This window comes from Hipposideros armiger, unplaced genomic scaffold, assembly GCF_001890085.2.
Source record: "Hipposideros armiger isolate ML-2016 unplaced genomic scaffold, ASM189008v1 scaffold_501, whole genome shotgun sequence".
Classification (NCBI taxonomy): domain Eukaryota; kingdom Metazoa; phylum Chordata; class Mammalia; order Chiroptera; family Hipposideridae; genus Hipposideros; species Hipposideros armiger.
Genome location: NW_017731851.1, coordinates 334,425 through 347,560, shown reverse-complemented (window position 1 = coordinate 347,560; position 13,136 = coordinate 334,425). Strand labels below are relative to the sequence as shown.

General features: G+C 37.8%; 1 protein-coding gene across 6 annotated transcripts in view; it reads right to left on the bottom strand.

Moving 5' to 3' along the window:
• Positions 1 to 13,136, bottom strand: part of MTF2 (metal response element binding transcription factor 2) — a 64,648-nt gene that overhangs the window by 36,112 nt on the left and 15,400 nt on the right. The gene's annotated exons all lie outside the window — the stretch shown is intronic.

Sequence of the window (13,136 nt, the reverse complement as noted above, 5' to 3'; positions counted from 1 at the left end):
ACTCCCACAAGAAATAAAACCCTGACTCAAGAACTTGGGAACTGGATGTTTAATTCAAATAGTGTGGCTTTTTTCTTCCCCACATTCCCGAATTTATTCACCCAGCTAACAAGGAAACTACCTGAATATTACTGGTGAGACCATGGACAGTTTATTTCACGTGTCTGAGATAATCTCTGAGGACTACTATCAGGCTAATATTAAAAAATATGGGTTAAGGGCCGGCCGAGTGGCGCGATGGTTAAAAGCTGGCTTGGGACGCCAGAGGGCCCCGGTTCGGATCCCACATGTAAGGGCCAGTGACACTGCCCTCTGCAGCTAAGATGCTGCACAACAGCTCAACCTGGAGCTGGGATGCTGTGAGTTGCCGGCGACGGCGTAGGCTGCAGCCCCAGTGGCAGTGGGTTGCCATGGGCTACCATGTGTAGCCAGCAGCCAGCGTGAGCGGCCAGCAGCTGCAGTGAGCGGACGTCCAGAAGCCAGCGACTGATCTGCCTCACTCGGGAAGAGCGCAATGATGGTGCCGACTTGGGCCAGTGAAGCAACATCCTCTACAACGAGACTGAAGAACAAAACGACAGCAACTTGTCTATTCCCATCCCCCCAATTCCCCAATAAAAATCATAAAAAAAAAAAAAATATGGGTTAAGAATTTGACACAGTACAACTTCTCAGTAAGTGGTAGAAGAAATATTAAGAAACTCAATTCACTTTCAGGTTAATTATTTTTCCTTCAAGACAGTCAAGGTCCTTATGATCAGAGTCCAAGAATTTGGTAACACAGACTCAGCTAGACCTTCCTTCTTAAGGCTCCTTTCCAGATTCAGGTCCAATCCACCTAGTTCAGGTTATATGCTCTCTTGGTTTGCTATATATAGTTCTCCCATAATTATACTTCTCACACTGTGCTGCTTTTATCTACTTGTCTTTATCTACTCCCACCCTCCAGTTTGTAGTCTGAAAGGGGGGGGAAAGATTGTCTCATTTTTTTTACCATTACTTTCCACATGCCTAGTACAGTGCCCAGAATGTAGTAGGAACACAATAATCAATAAATTACCAGCAGTTAATTTAATTCAAGACAGACACTAAGAGCCAAATGCCACTACCCCAACACAGAACCGTCCTCCCAGAAGGAACTTTCATCCCTCTACTACTGTGCTGCTGAGAGTTTCCCTCAACTTCTCTGATAACCCCAATCAGCCATGATAGATCCATCACAACCATGTCTCTGTACCCCTGCCACTACTCTTCAGCCCACGAAGTACCATTTGGCAGCAAACGGAGGAAAGGAAGGAAAACCTAGTCCCACTTCGCAATGCCACCTCCCACTGGAGCACTCCCCTTTCTCTGACACACCCCTAATCCACAAAATCAAAAGACTATGCAACATTCTTTTGAAATAGTCTCAGAGACACAGAGGAAAAACTGAGGGTTGCTAGTTGGGAGGGGGTGGGGATGAAGGAGAAGGGGAAGGGATAAGACAATACAAACTGGTAACTACAATATGGCCTCAGGGATAGAAAAGACAGTCTGGGGAATATAATCAATAATGTTGTAAATATTTTTTAGGGGGCCAGATGGACTCATGTCTTGTTAGAGAGACCACTTCATAGTCGGTGTAGAGGCCTGACCACCGCACTGTATATCTGAAGTTGATGTTGAATAATAATGTATGTCAACTATAATTATATATACATATAGTCACGGGACGTGGAGTAGAGAGTGGGAATGGAGTCAATGGAATTGTAATAGGTAAGCATGATATCGGGGATGGGAGGGCAGTAGATGGGGGAGGGGGGTTGTTTCTGTGTGAAGGGTGAAAGGATAACTATTGCATTGTTCTGTACACCTGAAACTAACAATAAAATTTTTAAAAAAACTATGCAACAGCAAGAAAAGACCAGCAGTGCTGAGAGAAAGGGAAGAAAACAACCTATTCTGCTGCTATCCTAACCCCAAGCATCACAGGTCCTGGCCATCTCATCTCTTAAAAAACAAAAACTGCTATTTATCACAGGCTCTTTCCCACAATTTCTTCCCTTTACTGGAAAAAGTAGCACATGTGTGGGTGAATCACATGTGAAGGATATAATGTAACCCAACAATGGTGCCACTTTTGGTGGGACCTTTAATATGATCAAATTCATGAGGCCAAGCAGGGCCAAAGTGAGGCCCAGCTACAAGAGAAGCAGAAGCAATCTACTGAAGCTTGACCCTGCGTTAGAGCTACAGGGAAGGAATTCTCTTTTCTCTCTTGAGGCAGGTATAGTGCAATGAAGCCCAAGACTGGCTGCCTTCTTTCTGGCTGAGGTTTCCTTGAAAGTGGAGCATATCAGAGGGAACCGGGGTCAGAGCTAGAGGATAGAAAACATCAAGCAGGCAGCTTAATGGCTGGCTCTCCTCTAGTCGTTAGTTTCAGAAATAATAAAAATATAATATAATGCATACTTTTATTAAATCAAGTAGTTTAGGAAAGGATTAAAATGAAATGCGATAGTTGCCCACCCATCCTTTCTCACATCCCAGTCCTGCTCTCCAGAGACCAATGTTTTAACTCTTTCAGCTATTTCTTCTGGGAGGTACTGCCATATTTCTAAATAATATGCTTACATTTATTTCTCTTTAACTGATCAATTTCAGATCTGACTTATTATAAAAAATGTTAATCACCACTCCCATCCTCTACAAATCTTATTGGACTATTTTCATTAAATCAATAAAGTATTTTACTTAAAACTGTAAATATTAATCACTGCAAAATGATTAATTGCATCTTATTAAACATCTTTTCTTATTCACTTTTTATTATTCTCAGAATTGTTTAATGTATCCCTTTGTTGCCTCCTTGTTTCAATTTGTCAAGGATAATTTCAAACCTTTCTTTTTTCCACAGGTAGCTTTTGCTTCTAGAGCGCTCCATGTTCCTATACCAATGTGGATTGATTATCCTCCATGCCTTGTCATCTTCGAAGTTTGCCTTATCACTCTGTATTCTGAATCACATATTCTTTTCCTGGAAAAGGGGCTTGCAATAAAAGGAAGTGTGCATGTAAATATTCTGAGTCTTTATGTATGTAAAACTATTTCAATCCTACCCTCACAACTGACTGATAGTTTCCTAGATAAAGAATTTTATGTTAAAAACAATTTTCCCTCAGAAGTTTGATGATATTCCTATATTACATTCAGCACTTGGTACTGATGCTGAAAAGGATTGTTCCTCCTTGGTAGATTACTGCATTATTTTTCCATTAGGAAGTTTTTAGGATCTCCTTTTATCCCTTGATGTCTTCAGATTTCATAAGGATGTGTCTAGATGGAAAGTTTTCTTTCAATCATACTTGTTCAGCTCTCAATAAACTGGTTCCTTTATCTATTTCTTTAGGGATTACGTCTTGTTTATCTTGGGCTCGCATTTCATGTACCAGGCTTTCCTCAACTATGTAGTAATCCTTAGTTGTCCACTGATATTTAAAATCAAGGTTATATGAATTTGCATGGGAACTCTCTGTATCTGATGCAGGACTTAGAGAGTGGTGAGCTCTGCCTTAGGGTGATTAGGTGAGAAGGCAACACTTAGGCGGAAGACCTCCAAATGCCAAAATATGAAGGTCTCTCTCTGGGAACTTATCAACGTATGATGCTCCTCCACATTTTTCACCTGAGGGGCCAGGCAACTGGATATGGATAGGTAGCGTCTAGCTGTTTAAGATTCAAACATCTCACTCCTACCACCTATAGATGTTATTCTCTCACCTTGCTGGGACCCCTAGTCAGAGTGACTACTAGTTGCTCATAATCAGCAGATACCTTAGTCCCAAATCTGGGCAACACAGAGAAGAAATGAATTCATTAGAGCACGAGGTTAAATTTCAAAACCATTATAGGTGGTAATAAGTATTAGGAACACTGCAAATAAGTCATATTACAAATTACAGGTTGGCTGTCTTGGAACCCTAACTTCCACTTCTAATGGTTTATATGCAAAACTACAGCCTTACTATAAACTACAGTACACACCTTTGTCTCCCAAGCTGCTAACTGCTTATAGTTGAAAACTGGCCATATCAAAATAAATATAATTTTTAATTAACCAGAACATTTTAGCCAACAAAACAGTCCATTACTTGAACCATTTTGAATAAGAGTCCAACGAAAGTTAAGAAAAGCATGATGATTTTATTTAAACTCTATGGCGATCATCATTCAACAAGTATTTATTGAATGCCTGATATGTGCCAGGTACTATGCTGGGTGTTAAGAGAAACAAATACCGATGGATAAATACACAACACCAGGGAACTACAGCCTAAGTGGGCAAATAAATACCTGTGCTGCTAGCACACAAAAATTATATGAACATAATTCCTAAAATAAAAAGATACAGGGCGGCCAGGTGGCTCAGTTGGTCAGAGCATGAGCTCTGAGCAACAGGGTTGCCGGTTCGATTCCCACATGGGCCTGTGACCTGTGTGCCCTCCGCAACTAAATTAAAAACAGCAATTTGAGCTGAGCTGCAAGTGGGCGGCCAGATGGCTCAGTTGGTTAGAGCACATGCTCTTAACAAGAAAGTTGCCGGTTCAACTTCCACATGGGATGGTGGGCTGTGCCCCCCGCAACTAAAATTGAACACGGCACCTTGTTGAGCCGATGGGCAGCTCAGTTGGTGAGAGTGTGTGCTCTTAACAACAAGGTTGCTGGTTTGACTCCCACATGGGATGGTATGCTGTGCCCCCTGCAACTAGATTGAAAATGGCAACTGGACTTGGAGCTGAGCTGCGTCCTCCACAGCTAAGACTAAGGGACACCAACTTGACTTGGAGCTGATGGGTCCTGGGGAAAACACTCTGTTCCCCAATAAAGTTAATAAATAAATAAATAAATACAAAAAGAAAGTAATTTCTAACCTATCCAGGAGCAAGAGGCAGGGTCAGTCAAGACATCATGAACACTCAACTATTACCTGAAAGATGAGTAGTAGTTTCCCAGACTAACTTTAGAGAGAACTTCATAAGCCGAGTGAACTTATGCAAAGGCACAAAAGTCCCAAGACAACACACACTTTTCTAAGAACAAAACTTCAGTATAGTTACAGCTCAAATTACACGAGAGAAAATGGCAAGGGTAACTCTGGACAAATGAAAAAAGCCCAAGCTATAAAGGCTCAAAGTAGAGATCCTGCCTCTCTGTCTAGTTCACTGCTATATACCCCAATACTTAGCACATAATAGGTTCTCAGAGCTGGCTGAATGAACAAACAAACATGCAAATAAATGCTACGCAAAAGAGAGAAAGAACAGAGGCTCTTAATAAGTCTGTGATAACCTATTAACAAGGGAAAAAAAAAAACCACCTAAATTAGGACCATGAAGAAGTTGTAGTGGATAAAAAGCCCTGGACAGTAGGGCTCTGAGCAACCTAATTCCATAGATTTTACATTTCTCAAGTGTTTTGTTTTGTTTTAATAATTATGACATATTTCTCTTATATTAAGAAATAATTTTTAAAACAGAATGAACCAGGATTAAGGATTAACCTGATGTTGTACACCTGAAACTAATATACTGTTTGTTACATGTCAATTATACCTCAATTTTTAAAAAGTACATTAGATGTGAAGTCGCACAGGAATTAAACTGAGGAAAGTCTTAGCTGTCATTTTTATTTCACCAGTTGGAGTAAACTTTCAATTAGTAAAAAGTGGATCACAGATCCGGGGGGCAGAGGGAGAAAGACTAAAAGTTAATAAAGTTCTATCTTATGGTGAAGAAGAGAAAAAATAAATAAACCCAAGAAAAGTAAAACTTTAAAAGAAATTACTGAAAGAAAAAAAAAAAATATATATATATATATATATACACACACATTTATATATATAAAAATAAATGAGAGCACCAAAAATTGGTCCTTTGAAAACACTGATTAAACTGGCAAACATATGCGGGAAGATTTATCAGGAAATTTGGGAAGCAATTGAAAAGATGCACAGCTCAGAAAGAAAATCAGGTCTGAAAGTAAAGATCTGGAAGCCATGAAAATGTTGATTATATGTGGAGCTTGGACAGAAATGAGTAGAGAAATGGGATGAAGAAGATTTTACTGTATTAAAACAGCACAATAAATATTTCTGTGCTCCTTCTCACCCTAAAACAAGGACAACAATTTAAACTATCTTCAATCATTCTACAGTACATGCAAAACTCCAAACCACAATATATGAAAATGAAAAACAGATGAAAGAATAAACAAGGGTAAAATGAGGAAGACGATTAAACTTAAGTGGTCAGCAGAAAAAAAACCCAATAAGAAACAAATCCATTTGTCCCACAGAACCCCAAAAGACTGAAGCACACTGGTGGCACCAAACTCAAAAGGCAGAGAGGTCAAGTGGGGCACGAAGAATGGAGTAATATGTAGAAATCTGTAAAAAAGGACAAATGGTCTGCCAAATCACATTGCCATCAGAAGATGGAAAGTTACTCTTTTAAGGAATTGAATCAAGGGAAACACAAGGCACAAAGAGGGGAATAGGTGAAGTGCCTACTGAAAATATATTCTTTATAAATATACTCAAGACAATAAATAAAAAAGAAATGAATTTTTAAAATCATCATTTTGTAACACCTAATAAATGGATCTATGCATTGAGCATCAATGGCTCCTAACAGCACAAGAGAAAACAACCAGACATACGTTTCTTGAGGAGAACACACCACCACACCTATTAAGTAGTCTTGCCCAAAAAAAAAAGCAAACCTGAATCTGAGAAGCCTGTAGGTCTAGCCACCAACTTACGGAAAATGCACAGAATTAATGTTCAACTGCACAATGGGGATGTAATCAGCAAAACCCAGGCCGAAAAATCTACATGTCAAATGACCTGGTTTTTTCCACAAATAAACTGCATAGACACAAATAAGACATAGGATGCAAGTGGAAATCTGTAAGAGAAAAAGATTTAAAACATGTTTTCAAATTGGCAAAATTAAACTATAATCTTTAAGATGTACACTTGTACAATAAGATTATACAGGAAAAAAGTAACCATAAAAGTCAGAATTACCTTTGGGGGAACAGAAGGGTTGAAATTTGGGTTTCTGGGTTGGCTGGCAATGTTCTATTTCTTGACCTGGGTTGGTTATAAAAGCTTTCATCTTATAATAATATATAACCTATAAATTTATTTTATGCAGTCTATGTCTGGAGTTTGTCTTACCCTTTAAAAGATCTTCTTAAAAAACTGTAATATACTCAGAAATCTGAGAAAATATTGCATCCATGAAGATACTATACAAAAATAACAACCAAAATTTTAAAATAATCAATAGAACATAAATCAAACATAAATAATAAAAAATAGGTTAAGATCAATCTAAGAAATCTAACGTGACTAGTAAAAATACATACAATAAAGAGTAAACAGAAATAAGGTAGGAAGAAAATTTAAGAAAAAGTAGAAGAAAACATCCCAGAACTAAAGAACAGAAGTTGTCAGTTTGTAAAGGCCAAGTGTCCAGCAAATTGAATGAAAAAGACCTGTGTCATGGAAATCAAGGATAAAGATATGGTTAGAAAGAAAGAAAAAGGCAACTTACAAAGGACTGAGAACAGTAATGACATTGTTACAGCAGTATCAGAAGTTAGAAGACGGGGGCTCAGTTGGTTAGAGTACGAGCTCTGAGCAACAGGGTTGCAGTACGATTCCCACATGGACCAGTGAGTTGTGCCGGAACTGAGCTGCCAACTGGAGGCCGTTATCACTCAGCTGGTGAGAGCGTGTGCTCTTAACAACAAGGTTGCCGGTTCAACTCCTGCATGGAATGGTGGGCTGCACCCCCGCCCACTCCTCCCCCACCAACTAGACTGAAAGCGGTGACTAGATTTGGGAGGTGAGCGTGCGCCCTCCACAACTAAGATTGAAGGACAACAACTTGACTTGGAGCTGATGGGTCCTGGAAAAACACAATGTTCCCCTTCCCCAATTCCCCAATAAAATCTTACAAAAAAAAAAAAAGTTAAAGACAGACTATTCCTTTAAAATTCTGAGTGAAAAATAAGTTGAGTGAAAATCAACTTTAAAACCAGCCAAATTATCAATCAAGACTGAGGGTAAAATAAGTACATTTTTAGGCATATAAAGGCTATGAAGATTTATCACCCACACTTTCTTTGGGTCTGATTAGAAGATACCAAAAGAGGGAGCAAACAAAATAAAAGGCAGACGTGGAATGCAAGAGAGTCAACACAGCACAAAGGCAAAGGGAATTGTGAAAGCAATACCCAAGAGAACATCTGTGCAGTAAATCAGGACAGCAACAAGTCCAGATTAGAAAAGAACTCTAGAAGAGCTCCAGGACAGTATCTCTATTAAAAAAACAACAACAATGCAACTGATAAATCAGACGACAAATTGACCGTGAAAAACTACAATGGAAGACATTTTACAAAACAGGAAAGGTGTGAAGATGTCAATGTTCAAAGAAAACTAAGCAAATTTTATTTTTTAATGAATAAATTTTTAAACCCAATTGTATAAGAAATGTAATACTAGAAATAACAGCGAAAAATAGCAAACAAATATTCAACTGTTTAAAGTACAGTAATACCTTGGTTTGCGACATAATTCGTTCTGGAAACAAACTACTCGTATTGCAAGACATCACTCGTTTACCACGTTAAAATGGATTAGAAATGTCTGCTCATCTTGCAGAACACCCGCAAACCAAGGTACTGGCAATCCAAGGTTTTACTGTACTTTGCATATAGTATTAAGTCATTTAACCCTTTAAACTTTGCCATTATCATATTCTATGTGGTTCATACGTAACTTTGTATATAATCAAACAAAGGAAAACAGGGTTTGAAAATTTTATATAAGCATACTGAAAGAATGAGAGAAGAGGCTATGGGAGAAATTCCTCATGTAACATTATAAGAAAAAAATTTCTAAAATCGATGAATCAAGACATACCAATGTTTTACTCAGAAATATAAAAGAAAAAATAGCTAAGAGTTAAAAGTAGTTGCCTCTAAGAAGGATGATGGGAACAGATTAAGACACTGCATCTTTTAGTTAAGTATTTTTTTAATTCTATAAATACTTCGTCCTTAGTATTAAAAATTAACTTTTAAAAGATAGAAAACAAAAAAAGTGAAGACAAACCCTTGGTAACATCAACATTCACAGCAGTGTTTCCCAAAGGGTATCTTGTGTAATAACAGTTCTACAAAATATTAATAGCTGCTATGTGAAAAAAGGGTTCTAATACCTAAAGTAAACTGGAGGGGTGGGGGGAGGCTTTTTCACAGAACGATTACCTTTGAGCCTTTAATAGATTAAAACACATTTTATAATTTTTCCCTAACATTAGACCACAAGAACTACCCACTCCCTTCCCTTGAACCAGTTTGAGAAACTATCATTTTAAGGCAGTCATTCTCAAATGTAATTGGAGACCAGTACAAAGAAAAGCAAGGGCAATGTATTGAGTTTTCAATTGATCAACAGACCATTCCAATATTTTGAAAACATATTCTTTGTACATTCTTAAGACTTAAAATTTCTTTTATAAAATGGTGAAAAGCGAGTTTTTAATAACATTCTTACTTCCCAAAATAAAAAGATGGCAAGCCTAGGTCAACATATTACCCCCACCCCACCAAAAAAGCCAAAGGGTTGTGGAAGTCAAATCTGGGAATCTTTGGAAAAATTCTTATTCGAATGATGAGCCAAACAATCCTCTTATGAGAGAAGTTAGTACAGAAATATAGACAACGCAGAAAGAAGAGTATCATAAAAAAACAAGGCAACTAAGAAAAAGGAGAAAGAAGTGTATCAGATATCCCTAATAGGTTAGACAAAATGAGTAATAAAAACTGCTCATCGAAGTTAACAACCCCAAAGTCACCTGTAACTCCTGGGTTCAAACGCCAGACCACATGAGATTTAGAACTGAAGACTAACAGGTTGGGTTTAGCTCCCTCTTTCGAAAAGCTTAGCTCTCTCTTCAAGGTGAAAGAAGGTTTTGGTGTGGGAAAAATTTGAGCATTAATACAAGCTACTAGTTACAAGAATGGAGAAGTTGTTGAAGCTAGAGAAAAAATAACCTAACCATAAATATTCATATTCTAACAAAGTTACTGTCTTACTTTCATACACTGATGATTAATTCTGAATCTTCTCTGTAAAAAATATTAAAAGCAGAATCAAACAATTTTCCAGAAATTTATGACCTAAATAACTCCATGTAAACAAATGGAATTTGCATTTCAAATTAAAAGAAAATATTCTGCTCATCACTAGATCTCTAAAACTCTTCATAGTGTCTGTACAAAGTAGGTACTTAATAATTAACACCTGAATAAATTAGTGAAAGCCTATACTTACCAATACATACACAAGTGAATAAATCCTACATCTATCAAGCAAATATCACTATCCTATGAACGCATATAGTCTACTACACACAGTCCCAAATTTGTTCATGTATTTAAATGTAGAATTAAAAAGCCAAAAATGCTTCTCAAATTGTACTTAATTTTACCTTTCACTTTAAGATTGAAACTAAAAGCAGAAACCAAATTCACCACCCCCACCTCAAGTTCAACCTGAGCCCTTTAGAATTAAAAATAGCTTAGCCGCCTATCAGGTCAGGCAATGACAGCGGTGTTTACAATTTCAGTGAGTGTAGCTTTGGCTCTTTTCATGAAATTACAGAAAATATGTTTAAATACCTTAAAATTTAGGATATAGTTTTATAGAACATTTTTATAAACTATAAAAAATCGTAACTTAAAAAAAACCTGCAGACAGAAAGAAGTCAAGAACCATATGATTTCACTGATATGTGGTATATAAAACTGAAAGCAACAAAGGAACAAGACAAACAAATAAAGAAACAAAAACTCGCAGACACAGACAATAGTTTAATGGTTACCAGAGGGTAACAGGGGAGGGGGGTTGTAGATGAGGGTAAAAGGGATCAAATATATGGTGATGGAAGGAGGACTGACTCTGGGTGGTGAACACACAATGTGATATATAGACGATGTATTACAGAATTGTATGCCTGAAACCAATATAACTTTACTAACAATTGTCACCCCAATAAACTTTAATTTTAAAAAAATTGTAAATAACACTGTTAAATATACCTAACATATCAACTATTTTCAGAATGGCAGAGAAATACAAAAAGTTAAATAGCATGAGATTTCAAGACTATACAGGATTTTAAAAAATAATAATTGGTTAAGCCCCTTCATCACAATATCCATCATCTTAACTATTTGAGCAAATGGAAAACAGATCTCCACAATGACATTTTAATACTAGCTAACAATTAGTTTGGAAATCCCTGATGACTTATTAGTTGTGAGATGATTAGTTATCTTGCATATGCAATAGATAGCAGGTAACCACAGATTTAAAACACCAAAACCAACAATGCTAATAATATACATAAAAACCATAGTTAGGGGCCGGCCGAGTGGCTCAGTTGGTTAAGAGCTCGCACAAGAGTGCGAGCTCTGAGCAACAGCGGTTCGATGCCCAGCCCAAGCTGAGTTGCCACTGAGCTGCCAACAGGTAGCAGGATGGCTCAGCTATTTAAAAAAACCCAAACAACAACAACAACAAAAAAAATCATAGTTAACTTTGAGTTACGTATATACATTCATGTTCAAGTCCAGAACTGATAAGGTTGATTACAATACATAAATGAAACTCACTAACAATTCAGGCAAAAATGAACTGAGTGGAAAGTTCAGAATTTTCATTACAATCCTGCAGAATTTGGTTCTAAGGCCAAGGAAGGAAAAATTATAGAACTGAGATATCCTTGCTGCAAGCCCCACTCTACCCTACAGTTAATAGTTCCAATTCCTAAAAAAAAAGTATGAACTGGATCATGGGTAGTAGAGCAGACAGATTAAAAGGGCTTGAAAAATACCTTCACCTTACTATATAATGTTTACCTTTCTCAAGAACATGCACATCTCATTTTCTTCTAATAACACTGTATTGAATAGGAAGGGGAGGCTACTATTCCCTTTTAACAAATAGGAAATCTGTAACACAGAAGTAAAACCACTTCCTTAAAATTCTAAAGAAAGTCAAGAAATGTTGGATTACATCTCAGATTTAACAAGTGGTGAAACGAAGTCATGCATTGCCAAGATTCAAGCCTCTTGTCCATAGTGTATTTATTTAGTTACAAGGCTTTTACAAGCCTAATTTAAGTCTATCATAGTGATGAAATGCATGTCTAGAGATGATACAACTTGGTTTTTGAGTTTCCAGAGATAGCAGTAGTTGGCTGCCCCTGATTTTGACACAATAAAAAGCTCAAGGACAACTCACTAGTTTACTTTTTCAAAGCTCTGCCTACATTTAAGTCTCATACAGATAAATATAAAAAAAAGTTTTTTATTCGTCCATTCGCTTTATTGGGTGTATGTAATATTGTCACGAACACAAATAACTTTATAAATGGTTCAAACACCAACAGGAATATTAAGATATCTATTAGGCTGACAATGCTACAAATAAAATATCACATGTTAGTTTTTTCCTCCCATAGAACTATTACATACTTGCATCTCAAGTTCTAGCCATGCAGGCCTCCCTTCAATTATTCAAAAACAAAGATCTTTCCCACCCACAACATTCATTCATACTGTACCTCCTACCAAAGCTGCCCTTCCCACTTCTCCATGGTTTGCATAGCTGATTCTTCTAAGTAATTCTATCAAAGTAGTTGTACTCTACACTGTTCTCTATCAATCAGAGAACCTTGTTCTTTAAAGAACTTATCATAGGGCCGGCCGAGTGGGGCGTTGCTTAAGAGCTGGCTTGGCACGCCCAGAGGGCCCCGGTTCAGATCCCACATGAGGGCCAGTGACACTGCCCTCTACAGCTAAGATGCTGAACAACAGCTCAACCTGGAGCTGGACTGCCGTGGGTCGCTGGCGATAGCATAGGCTGCAGCCCCTGCTGCAGTGAGTTGCCATGGTCTACCGTGTATAGCCAGCAGCCAGCGAGCCGCAGTGAGCGGCCGTCCAGAAGCCAGTGACTGATCTGCCTCGCCCGGAAAGAGTGCAATGATGGTGCCAACTTGGGCCAGTGAAGCAAC